The sequence below is a fragment of the Ovis aries genome, chromosome 23, assembly GCF_016772045.2.
Source record: "Ovis aries strain OAR_USU_Benz2616 breed Rambouillet chromosome 23, ARS-UI_Ramb_v3.0, whole genome shotgun sequence".
Classification (NCBI taxonomy): domain Eukaryota; kingdom Metazoa; phylum Chordata; class Mammalia; order Artiodactyla; family Bovidae; genus Ovis; species Ovis aries.
Genome location: NC_056076.1, coordinates 31745246 through 31763084, shown reverse-complemented (window position 1 = coordinate 31763084; position 17839 = coordinate 31745246). Strand labels below are relative to the sequence as shown.

The following is a 17839-nucleotide window of genomic DNA, read 5'->3' as shown; positions in this document are numbered from 1 at the left end:
CAGCTCCCAGCACAGTGCATCCCCAACACGTGTGTCCATCTTGTCACAAAAACAAAGAAAATTTGCATGAAAAAGTGGCATATTTCAAATGGGAGAACACAGACACTGCTTTAGGATGGTAACCTGCCAGTGGGAAATATGAATTTCTTTTTCCCCTAGCTTTTCCGTACAGTGGATTGAAAACAGCTAATGTGACACTGGGGCTTCCCTGGTGGCTCAGTGGTAAAGAATCCGCCTGCCAACACAGGAGACAAGAGTTCCATCCCTGGGTCAGGAAGATCCCCTGGAGGAGGAAACAGCAACCCACTCCAGTACTCTTGCCTGGAGAATTCCATGGACAGAGGAGCCTGGCAGGCTACAGTCCAGGGGGTTGCAGAGTCAGACACAATGTAGCAGCTAAATAACAGCATCCAGTATGACATTACAGGAAGCTGTTCAGCCCAAAGTCAGAGGCACTGCTCTAACTGTGCAGGCACTGCCATCATTCACTGTCTCCTGTCACCCAGACTGGGGGAGGGCTCCACCTTCGCCTTTGAGGTAGAGCGTCCAGAAGAACGCCTTTCAAAGGCCACTGAACCTCTACAAGAGGGTATTTCTGCTGAGATTTCACCAGCAATGGGAAAACACTCCTGGACCCCTCACTTGAGCACCCCATGCCCACTTCCTCAAAAATATCTCCCAGATCAGCTTTCTGAGGCATGCGATTTTTTTTTTTTTTTATCAGAAGCTAAAGCCTTGAAACTACTGAGCAACTGAACAACAATAAAGCCTTTATCACACAATTAAGGATTTGTTAGGTATCCACTGCTTTCAATTCTCTCCCAGGTGTAACTGACTAATATCTTTTTTTTTTTTTTTCTTGTAGAAGTAACTTGTGGGAGGTGCAGTGAAATAGTAGAAGGAACTAAGATCAAAATGCTTAAAGCAAAAGAGAACACCAAAGGTGACTGTGGTGGCCGATGTTAGTTGCTCAGTCGTGTCCAACTCTTTGCAACCCCATGGACTGTAGCCCAACAGGCTCCTCTGTCCATGGAATTCTCTAGGTAAGAATACTGGAGTGGGTAGCAATTTCTTTTTCCAGGGGATCTTCCTGACTCAGGGACTGAACCCGCATCCCCTGTGTATACTGCATTGCAGGCAGATTCTTTACCATCTGAGCTACCAGGGAAGCCCAAAAGGAGGCTTAGAGGTTTCATAACATGCAGAATTCAAACACAAGTGATCAGGCCCGGCCATCCCTCAGATCAACTCACTGGAACACACTGGTGGTGTGCAGACCACACAAGTCTGAGACCTTGACAGCTAACACTAGACTAAGGAAGGCGATTCTCAGGGCAGGGGGCCCCAACTCTGGCTTGTGTTAAGCAGCTGAGAAGGATGGGAAAAGTCACTTTAGCATCCACAGTCTAGAATATGTACAGCCATGAGAGGCCATTCCTAGAATCAGAAGTCAAGAGACTGAGACTCCTTCCTGTTCTGTCACAAAGCCGTGGTGTGATTGGGATGGGGCACAGAGGCTCCTCCAGTCTTGGAGACATCGGGGAAAATCCAGCATCCTTGCCCCGCCTGGACCACTGCATCTCCCAGGCTCTAAACTCGTCTCTAACAAGACCTCCAGCCCCAGACAATGCCGACCTATCAGGAAACTGAACAGCCACCCCAGCCCTTTCAAAAGTGTCTTCTAGAATATCTATTTTAAATTATCTTGAAGTGGAATTTCTTTCATCACTTACTATCATTTAAGGATATTCCACTCATTAAAAGTGGCCTCGCACAATCCTCTTGACTCTCTCCACCCTGATTTTCAATTACTATTTCTTTCACTTCATTTAGCACTAAGGTTGAAGGAAAAAAAGTATAAATGGATATTTGAAAGTCATCTGATCAGATGTATTAAGGTTTTTGGCTTTGTCTGTACAGAAAGACAACTTTATGACAGTTATCATTTAGTTAAAATAAAAAGACATGGTCGTGTCTACCCAGAGTATCAGACAAATGAGTGCTGAGGTCAACCAGCGGGCAAAGCACAGGCTGGGTTTCTAAAGCCCAAAGGGACAGTTGAAGCCCAGCAATCTGGGAGTGGGAACTGGGTGATTTCATGAACTAAGCACAGAGAGGGCTGGCGACTCAATGAGCAAGGAAAGGCAAGGGGAAATAAAAAGAAAGCAAAATGAACCATTAGGACTTACTGCAGCAAACAATGGGGAAGAAATGAAGAGGAAAGAAAACTCAGACAATCGGCTCCCAAATAAGGTTTCCCATAAAATTAAAGCAGCAGCTAGACACAGCCAGACACAGACTGGTAGGTAACATCCAGACAGCAGACACATTCCGTCTTCACATCCCCTACTCATTCTGCTCCTAGACAACACAGCTGAAGCCCAGAAGAAGATGCTTCTAGATCAATTTACTGACGGGTATGGAGATACAGCAGAGAAGGCGATGGCACCCCACTCCTGTACTCTTGCCTGGAAAATCCCATGGACAGAGGAGCCTGGTGGGCTGTAGTCCATGGGGTCGCAAAGAGTTGGACACGACTGAGAGACTTCCCTTTCACTTTTTACTTTCATTCATTGGAGAAGGAAATGGCAACCCACTCCAGTGTTCTTGCCTGGAGAATCCCAGGGACGGGGGAGCCTGGCAGGCTGCCGTCTACAGGATCACACAGAGTCAGACACAACTGACGTGACTTAGCAGTAGCAGCAGTACGGTGATACAGAAAATCATCCCCTTGTTCAACTAATTCCTTTGCAAACCCAAGCCCAGATTTACCTTTTTAATTTAAGGATTATTAATAAATCTACTATGATTAAACCTTCATAATGATATGTGAATTATTTGTCTTTAGCTCCTCTCCCAAGAACAATTAGCCTACCTTTGCAAATGAGCATTTAGCATTGGCCCTTTCGCAAAGAACCACAAAGACAAAGGCCTGATGTACCGAGAAGATGGCAGAGGCTCTAAAATTAATTAGCTCCACTTTATGTTTCCATTATCTTTTAATTGGAATTTCTGCAGGAATTTTTCCTTCAGAACTCTACACTGGCAGAACAAAGTGGAGCTTGGAATCAAGAGCTGCTTTGGCCAATGGGAAAGTACTCGTCAAGGAGGACTGAATCCAACAAAGACATCCACAACGGACCCACCCAAGTCAGGTCTCTGAAAACTGTGTCCAGCCAGACAGGTACCTGGAAATCCAAAGAAAAGACATGTACCCATAGGATCAAGGGTTTACCCCCAAAGCAAGAAGACCTTTGAGAATAAGAATAAGAAACATGAACTAGGTATTTCTTATCTGACAGAGACTATTCTAAGAGCTTATATGGATTAACTGAATTCTCACAACAACCCTATGTAATACCCTCACGTGGGGCTTCCCGGGTAGCTCAGCGGTAAAGAATCTGCCTGCAGTACAGGAGACATGGATTTGATCCATGGGTCGGGAAGATCCCCTGAAGGAGAGCATGACAACCCACTCCAGTATTCTTGCCTTGAAAATCCCACGGACAGAGGAAGCTGGTGGGACCATGAGTTGCAAAGAGTCGGAGGCGTTTAAAGCGATTGAGCACGCACACACAATCCCTCACTTACAAACACAGAAACTGTACTTTCATGTTATTTCATAATTTGCACAGGGTAAACAAGATTGAAATTTCAACTCAGAGAGTCTGACTTAACATTCCTGCTCTTAACCACCATACTTTATTGACCCATTATTAAATGTTTGCTAGTGAAAGTGAAGTCGCTCAGTCGTGTCTGCCTCTTTGCGACCCCGTGGACTGCAGCCCACCAGGCTCCTCCGTCCATGGGATTCTCCAGGCAAGAATACTGGAGTGGGTTGCCATTTCTTTCTCCAGGGGATCTTCCCAACCCAGGGATCTAACCCAGGTCTCCCACATTGCAGGCAGACACTTTAACCTCTGAGCCACCAGGGAAGCCCAAGCATCTATTTTATTTCCAAAAATATGCTTAGGTGCTGGATCCAGAAGGGTGAAGAGGGGCAGACAGGCTCTGATAAGTGTAATAAGAAGATGAAACTAAATAAATGATCAGGAAAAAGAAAAAACCTTCCTATGTCACACACCATCTCTATGAGTTACAAGGAAAAACCTGAAAAAACTGAAAATTAAAATATTTAAATTTATCTATGGCAAAAGAAAAAATAATTACCCACCCACAAAGTCAAAAGCCAAACTAGGGAAATTATTTGCAGCATGTATATCAGAAAAAAGGACTAATTTTCTTCTTAATATAAGCTGCTTTTTCAAATGAAAAGATAAAAGGGCAAAGGAAATAAAAAGGCAATTCACAGAAAAATAAATAAATGGTATATAAACATATGAAAAAATGTTTATAATAATAGAAATGTTCATTAAAATGTCAATGAAATACCAGTTTGTTTATTTCACAAACCACATCAGTAAAGATAAAGTATTTAAACATAGGCAGTCGCTAATCCTGCTGCTAACAGCAGTGTGAACTGGTGTTACCTCTGTGGAGGGCACATTTGCAGGATCTATCAAAATGTTAAATGTGAGTTCTCTCTATCCAGCAATTCCATTTTTAGGAATTTACACCATGTACATAATCACACATGTTAGCAAGGATGGGTGTATGCTCACTGAAGCCACATTTGCAAATAGTAAAATAAATAAATTCAGTTCAGTTGCTCAGTCGTATCTGACTCTTTGCAACCCCATGGACTGCAGCACACCAGGGTTCCTTGTCCATCACCAACTCCCAGAGCTTACTCAAACTCATGTCCATTGAGTCAGTGATGCCATCCAACCAATTTATCCTCTGTCGTCCCCTCCTCCTCCTGCCTTCAATCTTTAAATGACAGAACACCATACAATGGATAGAGTTGTTAGAACAAAGGTGCTAAGTGTTGACATGGAGAAATTTTTAGGAAGTGCACTTAGGGAGGACAACACATAGAGTACCACCTTTCGTTTGGGAATAAAAGGTATCCAAGATACCCACATAAATGCACTGCCATCTAAGAACAGTTCACTTCACTGCCAAAGGTCATTATCATTAAAATCCTCCTCCTCTCTAAATAACAGGGGGACAGATATTTCAAGAAGTCTTAGTGAGTTGCATTAAGGGGCAACATATCACCAATCTCTCTGGCTTTTTGAAAGCTCACTTTCTGCCACTTGGATTTTACAAAAGATCTACACAGGTACCTGCTTTCTTCAACTGAAAGAAATCCAAAGAGGATTTTTGATTTTAGAAAAGAAGGCACAGTGGAAAAACAGCATTCAGCACATTTGTTTTGCAGCGAGTCCAGCTGTTATAAAGGCAGTGCACACTCCCAGAGCAAGAGTGGCACCACCACACTCCGTTCCCAGGAACTACACTGGGCATCTCTGCATCAGGCCGCCAGAGCTTTGAACTGTGTCTGTGAGCATCTGTGCTTTATCTCGATTTATTTTGTGCATCTGTTAGCAAGATGTGTCCTAAGGTAATTGCTTCTTCGCTATACACCAGACCCTACACAAAAGGTTTCATAGGAATGCTCTATTTCCAGACAGCTTGGGGGTGGAGGACTTTATTAGCCTGTCCAGGGTATAGAGGCCTCTCACTACAACCTGGCTTGGAGAATTATGTGGATGGCGATAAGGGTTGGATATACGCAGATTCAAACATCCTCTCACAGACTGTCCATTGGGAATTCATGAATAATACCACCGTGAATAGAGACAACAGGACTGTCAAAAAAATGTGCACTGAAAGTGAAAAAAAAATGTTGATAGGTAGATTACTGGTTTTTATCATCTTTCTACAGTTTTTCTATGTAATTTTTTAATCAAGAATATACTCATGAATTGTTGATGGATGCATTGTCATATTCTAATATTTACCAAGTTCCTTGATGCGGAAATTGTGCTAAGAATTTGCAAAGATCATAAGCAGAAATATATTACATGATTCGTATATATCGAGGTGAAATGGAGAAAAGAGTTTTAAATTGTCTAATGATGCCAAATGAATGAGTTTATCCCATAAAGAAGGCTGAGTGTTGAAGAATTGATACTTTTGAACTGTGGTGCTAGAGAAGACTCTTTAGAGTCCCTTGGATAGCAAGGAGATCAAACCAATCATTCCTAAAGGAAATCAACCCTGAATATTCACTGGAAGGACTGATGCCAAAGCTGAAGCTCTAATACTTTGGCCACTTGATGTGAAGAGCCGACTCATTGGAAAAGACACTGACTCTGGGAAAGACTGAATGCGAAAGGAGAAGGGGGCGGCAAAGGGTGAAATGGTTGTATAGCATCACTCACTCAATGGACATGAGTCTGAGGAAACTCCAGGAGAAAGTGAAGGACAGGGAACCAGGCGTGTTGCAGTCCATGGGGTCACAAAGAGTCAAACATAGCAACTGAACAACAACAACATACCATTTTTAAACAGCATTTTAAGAATTATAAGAAATCCAGATATTTGGAAGAATAAATAGATCTAAGCGATGAAAAACTCAATGAATAGAGTTTATATAAAGTGGAAAAACCAGCCCATATACAAAGGATGGCCAGAACTTGCATACAAGCTAGTCATGTGCAAATAATATAACAGATACCATCTGTATAAATTGCAAGTATACGGTTACAAAACTAAGTATAGTTTGGAGTTATACAACCTTAAGAGGGACACATGGGCTCCGAAAGTAAAGAATCTGCCTGTAATGAAGGTGACCTGGGTTCGATCCCTGGGTTGGAAAGATCCCCTGGAGAAGGGAATGGCTACCCTCTAGTATTCTTGCCTGGAGAATTCCATGGACAGAGAAGCCTGGTGGGCTACAGTTCGTAGGGATGGAAAGTTACTCAACTGGACACAGTTAAGTAATTAAATTCTATTCTATTCTAAGAGGGACACAGAGTCATCTAAACATGTCTTCATAGACTGTTAGCTCTGTGAAAACCACGAACAACTGGGTCTGACTTGTTCCTTAGCACCTGACACATAACTGGTGCTCAGTAAGAATTCCCATAGAATCATGAGCATGCTCAACAGTTTGGATTTAAAAACACATTAAACCTCAGATTTGGTTTGAAAGTGCTTCCTTCAGGATCCTTTCCTGACCTCACTCATATCTTTCTGAAATGTTTGCATAACACCCAGGGCTTTCCCTCCACCTAATTATAAATTACTAGTATCTGTTGAATCGTATATTTAATGTGTTTCCATTGCTTGACTGTGACTTCACAAGAACACAGACCCTGTCTATCTCCTTCACAGCATCCCCAACTCCTAGCACTCTAGGACTGGAAAATGATGAATGTGCAGTAAGTATTTGTTTATTAAACACATGAGCGCATGAACGCCTTTGTAAGTTTATTTGCTTACTATCTAGTTTTAGGATATGGGGATTCAAAGAGAATAAAACACTGAACGCTGCTCTCAAAGGGCTTATCAACAAACCAGAAAACCAAGTTAGTGTCATAGTTTCTACAGTACATGAGCCATGGAAGAGATAATAAAGAGAGGAGGCATTTTAACTCTGGCAGGTCAGAAAAAGCCCCACAGAAGATGTAAGCTCAACCTTAAGAAAATGAAAACAATATGCAAACCCTTATCATGGTACAAAACCAACCTGAGAATCCACAATCTAAGCCTAGAGGAAAGAAGCTAGGAAAATCATTAAAGGTTTGGGAAATGTTGCTTTATGAAAATGGTACTAGCATTTGGGCAAGTGGATGGACATGAACTGAAGATGAGGAACCAGTGTAAGTCAAACTAAATTAAAATGCTATCTTTAAAGCAAAACACTTTGACCTTGTACAGCTGCAGGTTCACAGCTATTCCCACTGCAAAAATCCACGTGAGAGCCAGGCAAACATAGAGCTGGTCACTCACCTACACATACACACAAATTCTAGACCAAAGAAGCTGCTGCTATTAGGGCTGCTCCAAGTAAGATATGACAAACCCTTAGTGCGGTGAACTGGTCACTGGCCCAAGGTTCTTCTCTAGACCCTGCAAACTGCTCTATGGAAATTGCAGAATTTGAACCGAGTTTGAACCCAGTCAGCTTCCTTATAAAGGCCCTGAGAATGGTTTCGTGTGTAACACATGTGTCTTTCTATGTTAGTTCCTTAAATAGAGTCTGGACAAGAAATCATACTGAGAAGTTAAGACCATCTAACCTCTGCTGTTTGATTTTTTTTCCTTCAGCTACAACTCAATCAAGTTCACAATTTTAAAAGCATGCCTGCCCCATTAATATGAATTATTGATCAACTTGCAAGAATTACAATTTCTCAGTATGAGAATTCTATGATGTTAGAGAAGGGAACTCAGAAGTCATCAACACATTTCTTTGGTTAAAAAAATAATTAATGATTTTGGTTCCATGGACACTTACTGAGCACTCAGGACAAGTCAGGCACCTGACTGACCCCCTCTTGGCCTGAGGGACCCAGAGGCAAAGACAGAGCTGGGAAGCCATCCCAGGGTGGGCCAGCCCATTGCACTCATATTGGATTTCAAAATATGCAAATCAGCAAATATAAAAAACATTTAACAGGAGCTATAAAATGGTGTTATTATCTTGTAATGGTTTTATTTTGAAGATTAAAAATTTGGTATAATGATGCAATACTTACATAAATGACCTATGTGATTTTGGAGGAGGCAAAAGGGATTTCCTATGAATCGTCCTTTTCTCCGGTCAGTTACACTCCCCCATCACCACTGATTGTGCACTCACATCTATGAACATGAAGCCCATCAAGACATCCACTATCATTATCCCTAAATTGTCCTATGTTTAAGATCTATGACTCTGTAAAAGTTTATTTCAAGGCATTCACCTATTTCCCTGGGGAAAAATAATTAAACCTGCATTGTGGACGTTTCAATACCAACTTGTTTCATTCTTTAGTGTTCTCTTCCTGAATATTTAATGGAATGAATTCCTCTTGTTTCACCTCAATTTTGTAGAGGAGGGACTCCTAACTGAGGCTTTGTTTCACTGTTTTTGAATAATACACAGATTCTCCAAGAGCCTCCAATTATTTCAAGAATGCCACAAATTCTCTGAAAATTTTACAAAACTGCCTTCAGTATCTCACTATTAACTTCTGGAAACATTATCTAGATTATTATTAGAAACAATTACCTAGATCTTTTAGGAGGGCTAAAAGATTTTGAAAAATCCAAAAAGAGTTGGAAACAAATATTCTATATATTTAGTGAGTATATAATTTATAAGTGAGTATATAATTTATAATTTAAGTGAGTATATCTAACTCTTAATCATAAAAGAAAACAAAGCTCACTTTTCTCAAAAAGGATAACTCACCAAACTTTTAGTGCCAAAAATGTTTTCGAAGATCATTTTATCTAACTTTTTAAACTGACCCAACTTGCTAAAGAGTGAATACCATACATGCTAAAAAAGAGTATATACCAAACACACATATCTCCCACCACCTGCATGGTGGCCTTCTCCTAAATTAAAAAGCAATGGAAAGTAGTTAAAACCTCATCCAATTTTCTAGACTATAATCCTTCATAAGAGCCAAGCTTATGTCTAGTTCACAACTGAATATCTGGAACCAGCAGTGTGCATGGACAAATGAGCACTAGAAAAAAAACAAACAAAAAAGAGCTTGTTGAATCATTAAATGAGCCCCTTTGGTCTACAGAGAAGAAATCTGAACCTGGAGAACAGAGGGTAAGTGACTTGCCAAAAAGCGCAGACAGCAAATAAGAGCTTACCCTCTGTGAGCCATCTCCACTGCACAGCCATCTCCTTACGAGTACACTAATATCCAAGTCACAATACTTATGACCATAGCTAATTGTTTCTGTTTTTATTCTCAACTCTTTCCAGGAATTAGTATGCATTCCCTTGAGTCCACAGTTCTTTTTCACTCCTGCCTGATGGCCGCAAAAAAGTGCATCTAACTTTTCCTTTTGCACACTGACAACCCCAAACCAGCCTCCACACGGCAATTTCAGACTCCGTACATCAGTTAATGAACAAAACATTCACTCAAACTCATGATGGCATCACCTTCCCAACCAATAGTTCTCTCTCAGCTTTACTGATACTCGATAGGTAGAGTGATGTTTGTGAATACTTAATTGCCTTTTTTAAAATGTATAAAAAATAGGAAAAGACTAAATTGTGAATACTACTGACAGAAAGGGTATGCCTAATAAACTTCTAACAATTGAGACACACTAAATCAATAGAAGTGCTGAAAGCAATTACTATTTAGTCATATTCACACAGGCTTCCCAGGTGGCGCAGTGGCAAAGAATCTGCCTGCCAGTGTAGGAGACATAGGAGGCTCAGGTTTGACCCCTGGGTTGAGAAGATCCCTTGGAGTGCAACCCACTTCAGTATGCTTGCCTGGAAAATTCCATGAACAGAGGGGTCTGGCGGGGTACAGCCCATGGGGTTGCAAAGAATCAGACACAACTGAGTGTGCGCGCTCACATACACACACACATATGCACTCACACATATACTAGACCTGATCTGGTTCTATTGTGAAAGAAAAGAATAGTATTAAGGAACATGCCTGAAATACTAGAATTTGTTTCTGAAAGTCAATATATTGTTTTAAAAGTTGTAATTTTTTAGAGTCCCGGTCACAGCACCCGCTATAGTACCGCAATTTATCATTCAACTTATGGACCCTTCAGCTCTTCACGGGTTTTCACAATTGTATTCTATATGAATATATGGGGCTGTCTATGCTTGAGAACGAGAACCCTTATCACCTTCATTCTAGTCAGGTAAATAACTTTCCATCATAATGCACTGATGGGACAAGAAATTTGGGGAAAAGCCAATCTTGAGAAAGAGAGGAGAAATAACTTCAGTGAAATAATTAATTTCAATGGTACCCTGACTTTAATTCCTAAAAAGAAACTCTATTCTTTACAATGATGCCAATTTTTATTAGGCCAAATCCAATTCAATCCATTTTTTTTTCCTTAAAAAGTGATTAACACATATGAATTTGCTGACCAAACTGTATTTTAAATATAACATCAGAGTATGTTTGTGTGTGTGTCTATTTCCTATTGAGTTGTGATAACTGAAACCATTTGATTTCACATATATAAAAATGTTGTTGAAAGCAAATACCAAAACATAACTCCTACAGAATTAGGAAAATGAATATTCTGAATGTCTATCACTGGACCATATTCAGTGGGAAACAGCTATGCTTTTGCATGAACAGTATATGTTTTCCAAACCAAATCACCTTTGTTTGAAAGCAGGACTTTAAATGCTCAACACGTGTTCAACACATCATACAGTTGACAAATTTACATATATATTTTTCGTTTCAGAATTTTTCAAAGCATTTACTATCTCATAAAATTAAAATATATGGTGTCCAACAATAATAATTTTTAAAGGAATGCATTTATCCTTTTGTCTTTCAGTCTTCCAAGAAAGCGGAATTTCTATACAGTCATATTTGAATCTGGATTTTTTTTAATGAGCAAATTATAAACCTCTGCAATCAGGCATTGAGAGTAGAAATGCCAACTGTAGTGTGTGCTGCCATTACGATCATACCCCCAAGATCAGCTCAGTGCCTGTAGCTGTGGCAGGGTCCCCAGACAGCCAGATGACTGCTGCTTGATCATTATCCCCGCTAAAACTGAAGCTACTGAAGTTTTAAAGAATTCGTATCTTACTGAATTTCTTTCATCTCTAATAATTACTAAACTGGCATAATTACTTATACTAGAGGTGGAGTGTGATGCATGCTAAAAGCTCAAGCTGCCTAAAATTAAAGTTTAAAAAAAAAAAAAAGCCACGACTCTACTTAGTTTTCAAAGATTTATCTTGTGTCAGGCTTTTATGCCAAGAGTTGCATAATTATTTAAACCATTTAAAAGCTTTCTTTACACTATTTGATTAATACTATAACAGAGCTATTTAAATTTACTAATGTTAACTTTAATGTTTAAGTTTTAATTGCTTTGTAATAACATTGTTGCAGAGCGTATTTTAAATCAGACAAGTACACTTTCATTATAGCAAACAAGGTATATGCAATCCCAGCTAGTGTACCATGTAATCCCCAAACAAAAAACAGGAACATATTTCAGATTTAATCGAAATTGGATTAGAAACTTTCGTGCATTCCCCCCTCCCCACCCTCAGCCCCCCCCACCCCCCACAGAACTAACTTTAACCTTTGACAGCACAACAGGAGTCAATGGAGAAAAAAATTAAATACATCTGGGAAAATTCTTAGCCAGAATATCAGCCTTTGTATCAAAATCTCACTCAATATAAGAGCATTCTACAACATATTACTTAATGACAATATTTACATTTTAAACAATCCATGAGGCTTCTAAAATATATTTCAAGTGTTGCAAGTCTCAAAATCATTTTCTCTAAAAAATAAAAGTTCAACTTGGTATCCATTAAATCCAGCCATAAGGAATGTATTCTATGGCAAGAGAATTAGTGACATTAAACCAGCAATGTGAATTCTGTCAGACGAATTAATAAAGCACAGTAATAGAAAAACCAGATCTTTCATAAAATTCTTAATTGATCTTGGTAGAATTGCTTTTTTCTACTGTCAAAACCTCTTTCTCCTGATTGCCTGGTTTTACATCAAAATGAAAACTCAAGCAAGTATTTTGATGTTTCGATGTGTGTCAACAAGTATTTCACTAGAATTTACCTGATAAGCCAATGCTCAAAAACAGATTTCCTCTAAAAATAAAAGAAAGGGAACAAAAGTGTTCCTATAAAATGAAAAGAAATACTCTACAAATATGCTATAAGACTTGCAATGACCCAAACACGCAAGCAGAAAAAACTAAGTATAATTACTGGAAGCAAAAAGTTGAAAAATTCTGTCATCACTATTAGGCATCACTGCTGTCAATAACTACAATGGATTTTAAGGGATATGGAAATACTCTGGCAAAACAAAAAAGAAAAATTATTAACAGCTTGCTTTATAAAAAGCTGCTAATCTCGAATCCCTTTGTAATTTCATTTTTACATGTATGCTTTTATGTTCCATATCCTATGTTTCTCCCTTTTTGGACTGGATGAATATAAGCCAACAATCCACTCACGCATCAAACAGATGTTTTTGTTTTTAAGGCCAAGTGGAATCTTATGAATTTTTGTCCCCTCCCTTTAAGAAGATGCTGCCAGAACTGCTGAAATTGTGAAACTAGCATTTTAGAAAACACTCATTGGACCATCAGTTCTGCAAGTTTGACTAGCACTCATGGGATGTGTGCCAACAGTAATTGCTGTTTTTGTTTATGTCAGATTGTCTACTGATTGGACTATAATCAATTTAACAACTTCAACATCTAGTCAGTATAATTTAGAGGTGGAAGAGGGAAGGAACAGTGCCTGCTTGATAGATGCAGAAAAGTCCAACTGCAACTGTTGGAACAGGGTGCAAGCACTCAGCTTCTGAAGAGTTTCCAATAACCAGGCTTTTTCAAATCAAAAGTAAATGCACATGTAGCTGTGTGCTGCAGAATTAGTAATTTGCCCTCACAATTGTGAAAAGGAACATATATATATATATATATATATATATATATATATATATATATATATCTTTACTAAATATTAAAAAAAAAAACTTACCTTAGGTTAAATCTAGTTATTAAAAAAGGGAGTCATGCTTCATTTGTTTAAAAATAGTTCTGAGCAAAAATCTATATTGCAGGCTTTAAGTCTTTTTTTCTTACTATGGCATCATTTCCAAAACCAAAACTGAATCTCTAGTGATAAAGATTTTTGTAGAAAAGAAATAGAACATACAGTGCATAAGAGAATCACTTTCTTTTGTTTTTTTAGTTATACTTCACCTGTCTACCTGTAAGAAAATGTATTTTTGACTTTGAAAATAAATGTGTTTAAATAAGGACTGGAGAGTTTAATGTTTCTATTAAATTTAGGAGGTAGTACAAGCTCCCTACAGTGGCTCTTTTAACACCTACAATTTCAAGAGCTTTTCCACCAGAGAATACAGCCTAATAGATAGGTTTTCTGACTTTCAAAAGGTTATGGATTTAAAACCCATCGCCTTTTCTTTCAAATTCTATAGTTTACATTTCTTCTTTAAATTGCGATCCGAATTTTTGCCACCTCATTATATTTCTAAATAAATTACTTCTCCTTAAAAGAAAAAAAGAGCCACTTTGTAAGTACAAAAGAAGGTAAATGGGAAAAAGGAAAAAGGTCAATTCTAAGTGTGATAACTTCGAATTGTGCCAAGTTACAAAGGGTTAGCTACTGTGACAGCCAAGTTAAACAAGGCATTTTGGGGCTGTCTTTCTGCCTGGTTCCCACCATTTCTCTCTAGAGACCCCTGGTATGGGTTTATGAACACCTGAGGGTCCAGATATCCTAATTGTGCTTTGTGTTTAACTTGGCCATTTAAATGTCTAAGTGCTCCCCTCTCTCCCGCCCAGCTTTATAACTTGGCTCTTACTAAATATCTCACACCTTGACGAAGTAGACCACTTTTTCCTTCTCATGAGTGCTTTTTTGGAGTAAATTTCCAAAAAACAATGTTTTTAGCAGGTAAAAGGCTTGAGAAACTTCCATCAGAGAAGCACCACAAGAAACAGACTAAAGAGCCATCAAGGAAAAATAGAAATAGGTCACAATTGACCAATTTGATGCCACTGATTTGCTGTCTTAGAAAAGCTGACAGCAGAATTATTTTCAGGCAGGTAATCTACTCACATCTCATATCTACTCTCAGGAATGGAGATAAATATCCAGCTGATACAAATGGGGTAGAGGGTGACTCATTTCATTGCCTGACCATCCATGCCTCTACATACTGGCTTTGAGACTCTGTGTCATTAGACAGAAAGGGTTATTCTGAAGATTCGTAGCATAAGGACAGAATAAGTTTCTTGACTTTGTGTGTGGACTGAGAGAATTTTGATGCTAGGGCTTTGAGAGGCAGAAGGGATCAAAGAGTTTCATGTTTCAAAATACCGTTCACAGTTTTCACAAATAGAAAAATGAATATTTTTGGTGTACAAGTTTTAATGCACTTTGGAGGAGGTAAGGAGACCCAGCAGGGTATGCTCCCCTGCAGCCAGAAACCTGGTACCCTCTCCCAGGAGTTGGGTTATTAGGACAATGACACAGAAGTTTGCTGCAAATAAAAAATCCCTGTATAATTTCAAAGTAAACATAATCAGTCTTTCGAAATACTAAATTTCTGAGAATACACAAAATGAATTCAACTATTAATAGAATTTTTGGTAGTATTAATAGTTTTTGGTAGAAAAAGTACCATTAAGCATTTGGTTGAAAACAAAAACTTTCAACTTGACTGTCATTTTTTAATGTTTGTACCTGCCTTATGTAAACTACTCCCCTGAGATAGTGGTTTCAAATTGTGGTATCAGAAGTGACAGACATATCAGGAATATCTTTTAAACCTTGTTTGTTAAGGAAATAGTATGGATGGAGACAAGTTGGAGACTGAATGCAGAAGTTCATGTTTTATTTAGAAGGGCACATCGCATTTTCATGGTTTCCACAGTCTCCTTCAAATTGGTATAATCTGCAAGGTTTTGAAACACTGTCACTCGGCTAACAAAATCACCATTTTTATCTTAGTTGCAAAACTACTAATCAGTTCTTCATAAAAGAAACTTAAAATCAAAGCTGTCTTTCTATGCCTACTGACAGTAAAGTGTAGCTCATTGCTTATTCTTATGCCAGAATATCTGTCATAATAATACCTCCCTGGCTTTTCTATGATCCAAGTGTGACCTTCCCGACAATCTAATGAACAGAACACTCCTCAAATACATTTTGAAAACATGGAGACCCTTCCTGGAAGACACAGGGAAAGGAAAATAGTGAAGAAAAGGCCAGGTATTTAACAGGAGCCACCTAGAAAGCCATTCTACTGCTCCAAACTCGATACTAATATCACAATGGCTCATCTGACATTGCTCATCTCAATGTGTGTTTTTCCAGGTAAATGCATACCCTGAAGAAAAACAAACCCACTCTTCAGTGAGGACTGTACTATTTTTATGCCTGTCTTCAGCTTCTCACCCCAAAGCTCAGCCAGCCCACCTGAGGCCATTCCCTCTTCTGGGAGCCTCCCAAGCAGCTGACAGAGGAGAACGCCACTGTGTTCCGTGCCCACACAGAAAATGGAAGCTAAATCTTTGTTTTTAATGTAGATATTTTATTTAGAACTTGGCAGTTGAAACAGATGCCGCTTCTTCATGGAGAAGATACTGGGAATGTTTTTGCGATATGACATTTCAACAAAAGAATAAAATGCCCTCTAACTCATTTTTCCTTACCATTTTTCTTTTCTTTTGCTTATTAACTCAAGGACTGCACAGGTCTCGGTCCCAGTTATTTTGCAATTCGACTTGTCAAAGACTGCCTTGCGAATACCGCCAACTGACAGCTTCACTGACCGCCCATAAAATCCTCCATGCAGGAAAATAAATCTTCTTTAGGAAGCCCGGGGAACATATGCACCACAATCAACAGAACTTTCACCCGGAATTCACTCCAAAGGCAGGCGAGCCGACTGCCCAGAAACTGCAGATGAGCAAAACTACCGACAGTGCAAACTTCAATAAACTTAAAAAAATAATAATAAATAAAAAGCCTCCCTTCCCCATCACTGAGGTTTCTGAAGCCTCCAGCAGTTCTTAAACCCGGGCTGACATCAAACTCTCCTCTCAAACTCGGAAAGTTCTTTCCAAGTGACGAGGAAGAGGTTCGTCCCCGGTACTTGGCTCAGAGTGGCTCCGAAGGAAGCTGAGCGTCTCCCAGCAAGTTCCCCCAACGCGAGCGTCGTCCGCCGTTACCCTGACACCCGCGCACGCCCCAGGCGTTTGCTTTTTCACCCTCCATGCCTGCATCTTTCAGGCCCTCGGTCCAGGTTTTCCCAGAAAATGTGTGGCCCACGTGAGTGGAAACGACCACAAAAACTGTGTGAAGACACACGCCAGGAATTCATCTCGTTTTCAAACTCAAACTTCTCTGCTTCAAGAAAAAAGAGAGAGAGAGAGAGAGAAAGAGAGAGAAACCGTTCCGATCTCCGAGGCCCTCCCCCACCCCGGCCCTTCCCCGGAGAAGAAAGGGCTTTGTGTGTGCGGTGAGGGCTCCGTTCGTCGAGTTCATAAATACACATCGGCGGGGGCCGGGGGCGCGTGGGACGCGCGGCTCCCACCCCTCCGCCACCAGCGGCCGAGTCGGGAGCCCCGGGCGGCAGAAACAAGGCTGACTTGGGCGCCGGGGGCCCGGGCCGCCGAGGAGGAAGAAGATGCTGCGCCGCCGCCGGGGACCCGAGGGCGGGGCCGGGCCGCGCGGACCTCGGCGGGACCCCACGGGCCCCGGCGGGCGCACAAGCCGCCCTTTGTCCTCCGCCTCTGGGGTCGCGGGGCCCTCGGTCGCCGACAGCCGTCGCCTCGCCCCGTGCGCTCGGCCCGTTTCCACGCCTGGCCTGCCCGCACCTCCTGCGGTCCTCGCGCTCCGCCGCGCGCCCTCCCCACACTCCGGCCTCTGAGCGCCCGATCTCCCGGCTTCCAGCGGCCGGCCGCCCCCGGTTTCCCGGGGAGGAGGCTCGGGAAGGTAGAGAAGGAGGGGGAGGGGGCCGCCACGTGACTCCCCTCGCCACATTCCACCACAGCCACCAGATCGATAACTTCTGTGTCCCCCGCCCCCAACCACGCCGCTGCAGCCAGCCGGTGCGGGCCCACCCCCGCCCCCGCCAAATCCGCCCCCCTCCACGCACATCCCGCAAACTTCCCTCTCTACCGGGGACCACGGAGTGCTCGACCCCATCACGCCGAGCAAAAGACC

The 17839-nt window shown here is 40.9% G+C and overlaps 1 protein-coding gene across 5 annotated transcripts in view; it reads right to left on the bottom strand.

The window, feature by feature from the left end:
- ZNF521 (zinc finger protein 521) overlaps window positions 1–17839 on the bottom strand; it is a 313099-nt gene that overhangs the window by 293258 nt on the left and 2002 nt on the right. The gene's annotated exons all lie outside the window — the stretch shown is intronic.